We start from the raw sequence: 4,879 nt of genomic DNA, 5'->3' as shown, positions 1-4,879 counted from the left end.
GGGCCCCACGATGGATGGGGTTAGGATCTAGAGGCAGCAGCAGGGTGTGAAGAGGCCGGAAGGTTCTGGAAGGGTGATTGTGGTGCTGGTCTCCAAGGCTGGATCTGTGATCCTGAGACACATCCAGGGGCCCATGTTCAGTAGGTGAAACCTGAGTGGTATTTACGGCAGGCAGGGTGGCAGGCAGGCTGGGGGCCTCTCAGAAGCGTGGAGCTGGCAGAGAGAGACCTGCCCAGGGCGTCGGAGGAAAGGGTGACTGTGCAGGAACAGAGTAGATGAGGTGGGGGAAACTTTGGGTAAGAAGAGCTGAGTCAGGAACATTGAGGCAGCAGTTTTCAAACCTCAGAAGCAACAGCAGGACCGGGCGCAGTGGCTCAGCCTGTAATCCCAGGACTTTGGGAGGCTGAGGCGGGTAGATCACTTGAGGTCAGGAGTTCGAAACTAGCCTGGCCAATATGCTGAGACCCTGTCTCCACCAAAAAATACAAAAATTAGCCAGGTGGCCGGGCGCAGTGGCTCAAGCCTGTAATCCCAGCACTTTGGGAGGCCGAGACGGGCGGATCATGAGGTCAGGAGATCGAGACCATCCTGGCTAACACGGTGAAACCCCGTCTCTACTAAAAAATACAAAAAAAGAAAAAACTAGCCGGGTGTGGTGGCGGGCGCCTGTAGTCCCAGCTACTCGGGAGGCTGAGGCAGGAGAATGGTGTGAACCCGGGAGGCGGAGCTTGCAGTGAGCTGAGATCCAGCCACTGCACTCCAGCCTGGGCGACAGAGCAAGACTCTGTCTCAAAAAAAATTAGCCAGGCATGGTGGCGGACGCCTGTAATCCCAGCTACTCGGGAGCTGGGATTACAGGAGAATCGCTTGAACCTGGGGGATGCAGAGGTTGCAATGAACCGAGATCACACCACTGCACTCTAGTCTGGGTGACACAGCAAGACTCTGTCTCAAAAACAAACAAACAAACAAAAAACCGCCAGATGCAGTGGCTCACGCCTATAATCCCAGCACTTTGGGAGGCCAAGGCAGGAGGATTGCTTGAAGACAGGAGACCAGCCTGGGCAACATAGTGAGACCCTGTCTCTACAAAAAGAGAAAACAATGAGCCAGTGTGGTGCTGCACATCTGTACATCTGTAGTCTCAGGTACTCGGGAGGCTGAGGAGGGAGGATCGCTTGAGCCCAGGAAGTCAAAGCTGCAGTGAGCTATGATCACACCACTGCACTCTAGCCTGTGAGACAGAATGAGACCTTGTCTTTCAAAAGAAAAAATTCTAGCATTGTTCTTGAATAGTAGTGGTTAACATTTTTTAAAAGCTTTGGAAGGTAGTGAATTCCCCGTCTCTGTAGGCATTTAAGCAGAGATTGAGCTGCCACTCACCAGATAGGCCACTTCCCATAGGGCTTGCTGCGGGAGAGGAGAAAGGGACAGGAGAGCCCTGCCCGTTTGGGAGGGGCTGCGGGGAGGACTAGAACCAAGGGCGGGGGGCCCCTCTACCCACCAAATCCACTTCTCTGTGCTGCTCCACCACCAGCTCCCCACAGGTCCTCCCTGCGTATGGGCCCAGCCGCCCCTCTCCAGCTCCCTTTTGGGCAAACACAAGGGCTCTCCCCGGACCCAGGCCAGCTTCCGCTCCTTTTAGTTCTCCTCTGACCCTGGGGGTACAGCCATCCCTGCCAGCTTGAGGGGACTCTGGGAAGGCAGCACCCCACCTCTCCTTCCCCAGAGCAGCGGCTCCAGACCCAGGGATGGAGCAGAGCTGCCAACTTCCTGTGTGACTCCAGCAAGTCAGGCTTGCCTACCTGGGCCTCAGTTTCCCAGTAAAATGGGAAGAATTGCCCATGCCACGTCTGCCTCCCCTGGGGCCACCCTGGAGTGCATGACCAGGTGAGGAGGAGGGATGGGCTGTCATGAGTGGGACGTGGTGAGGCAGAGAGGCTGGCCAGGCTGGAGCGTGGACGACCTGGGAGGCCTGGCTTTGCAACATGGACTGGGCCCTTCAGACCTGGCCCTGGCAAGCTCTTCTGCTGATGTCCCCATGGCTGAGGAGCCCGTACAGCCCCACTGGTTGGGGCCAAGCTCTTGGCGGGCTTCAGTTTTATCTAGGACATCCCCACACCATCTCCTCTGTAAACGTTCCACTTTCATCTCAATTTAAGGAACTATGTCAAATTACATGCTGCTAGCTGGGTGCAGTGGCTCAGGCCTGTAATCCCAGCACTTTGGGAGGCCAAGGCAGAAGGGTCGCTTGCATCCAGGAGTTCGAAACCAGCCTGGGAAATATAATGAGGTCCTGTCTCTACAAAAAATAAAAAATTAGCCGGGCATGGTGCTGTGTGCCTATAGTCCCAGCTACTCAGGAGGCTGAAGTGGGAGGATCGCTTGACCCTAGAAGTTGGAGGCTGTAGCGGGCTATGATTTTGCCACTGTACTCCAGCCTGGGCAACAGAGTGAGACCTTGTCTCAAAAAAAAAAAAAATTACTTGTCGCTGAGGAAGATCATTCCACCTACACTCACCTCTCCCCGCACCAGAATTGTTTGAGGCCCATTTCGAGAAGCTCAGCTGTGGGGGAAATGCCTGCCAGGCAGAGGGCTGTGATCCCTTTTCAGGAGGTACAAGTGGAGAAAGGCCAGAAGCCTCAAATACAATAGCACCACTTGTCATCGTCCTCTTTGATCTCCTGCTAAGCCTCTCTCTTCTGTGGGGTCTCCTGTCACCCAGTGGGTGCTGTGGTGGGACGGGCTTCCTGGAGAGGATGAGCTGAGCCAGGTCTGGATGCTAGTGTAGGATTGACCTCTGCAGAGGGTACTGGCGGGGACATGGGGAGGGACTGAACAGTGGCAGGCACAGGAACAGGTCCCTTTTTGCCTTCTCAGGAACCAGTACCATCACTTTTGAGCTGTGTGATCTTGGATAAGTTAACCTACTGTCTCTGATCTTGGATAACTTAACTTGCTGTCTCTGATCTTGGATGAGTTAACTGTCTTTGGGCCTCTATTTCTTTGAGGTGATACAGAACAAGGTCATTCTCCATGATCCTCCCTTCTGCTGCCCAAGACCTGAGAGTCATTTCCTTGTCCCCAGTCACACACAGGCACACATCCTCTGGCCCCTGCCTCCCTCTCTCAGCCTTCCCTACCCCCTCTCCACCCTTCCAACTCTGTCTTGAGCTCTTGAGAGCTGTTTTTTTTTTGAGACGGAGTCTTGCTCTGTTGCCCAGGCTGGAGTGCAGTGGCACGATCTCAGCTCATTGCAAGCTCCACCTCCCGGGTTTATGCCATTCTCCTGCCTCATACTCCTGAGTAGCTGGAACTACAGGCACCCACCACCATGCCCGGCTAATTTTTTGTATTTTCGGTAGAGATGGGGTTTCACCGTGTTAGCCAGAATGGTCTTGATCTCCTGACCTCGTGATCCGCCCGCCTCGGCCTCCCAAAGTGCTGGGATTACAGGCATGAACCACCATGCCCGACCATCTTTCTCGAGTTTCTAAAGAGATTGCAATTCCAGCACCAGTCACATGTTTCTGCACTGAAATGTCTCTGCTTGTCTTTGTTAATTAGGGTTCAGTAATGATCTCCCTTCTGCCTTCCCAGGGAAAGCTGGCATCTGTAGGGCGGGGCTTGGAGGCCTTTGTGGGCAGACAAGACACCCTACTGCCAGGCCTAGAGTTGGCCCAATGCCTAAAGTGGCAGAGTCGGCCATGAAATGATGGCATGTTGGGGAGACCCTGCCCTTCTCTGGCTGTTAGGGACTCAGCTGGGGTCATTGCAGCCCCATCCTGCCCCCCAACCTTCCACACGTCGGGGAAGGGAACCCCAAGCTTCTTTGCCTTTATTAGACAGGGGCTTCCAGGCTGGGCGCAGTTGCTTACGCTTATCATCCCAGCACTATGGGAAGTTGAGGCAGGCAGATTGCTTGAGCTCAGGAGTTCGAGACCAGCCTGGGCAACATGGCAAAATCCCATCTTGACAAAAAATTAGCCAGGCATGATGGCACATGCCTGTAGTCCCAGCTACTCAGGAGGCTAAGGCAAGAGGCTCACTTGAGCCCAGGAAGTGAAGGCTGCGGTGAGCCGTGATGGTGCCACTGCATACCAGCCTGGGCAACAGAGCAAGACTTTCTCTCAAAAAAAAAAAAAAATTAATTAAAATAAAATTAAAAATAGACAGGGGCTTTCTGGCCCCAAAAGGGAGCAGGGTTGGGGGTGCCTTTAGAGTCTCTTGCAATATCCCAGAAAGCCTCCCAGAAACCCTTTCCCCAACGGAGACCACCCAAGCTGACAAGTGCAACCCACATCTTTATTTAGGCTGGAATGAGATCAGCACTGAGGGGTCGCCAGGCACCTTGTGCCGAACAGAAGCTGATGAGTGTGTCTGAGCCACAGAAGCAGAGCAGGGGCAGGGCGGTAACCATGGCTCAGCACATGTGGTTTACTGGGTGTACCGGATCCTTCTAACCTTGTGGGGAGGGGTGTGGTGACAAAGGAGGAGGAAGGTGGAGGTGGGGGGACATGCAGGCCTAACCCTCTAAGGACCTTCCCGTCATGGAGAGGGCTCAGCGCCGCCCGCAGAGGACTTTGTGGGGTCCAACAGAGGCCTTGGGGGCTCAGGTGCAGTCACTCACCTGTGCACAGGCACAGATGTCTCACTGGGGCCAGCACTGTGCCAGATGCTGGTCTTTTATTATTATTCCATTATTCTTTTTGTTTGTTTTTGTTTTGTTTTGTTTTGTTTTAGAGACAGAGTTTTTCTCCTATTGCCCAGGCTGGAGAGCAGCGGTGCAGTCTCAGCTCACTGCAACCTCCGCCTCCCAGGTTCAAGCAATTCTCCTGCCTCAGCCTCCTGAGTAGCTGGGATTACAGGCATGCACCA

The sequence above is a fragment of the Colobus angolensis genome, unplaced genomic scaffold, assembly GCF_000951035.1.
Source record: "Colobus angolensis palliatus isolate OR3802 unplaced genomic scaffold, Cang.pa_1.0 Scaffold333, whole genome shotgun sequence".
NCBI lineage: Eukaryota > Metazoa > Chordata > Mammalia > Primates > Cercopithecidae > Colobus > Colobus angolensis.
The sequence above is the reverse complement of the archived record's forward strand: the minus strand, read 5'-3'. Positions refer to the sequence as shown.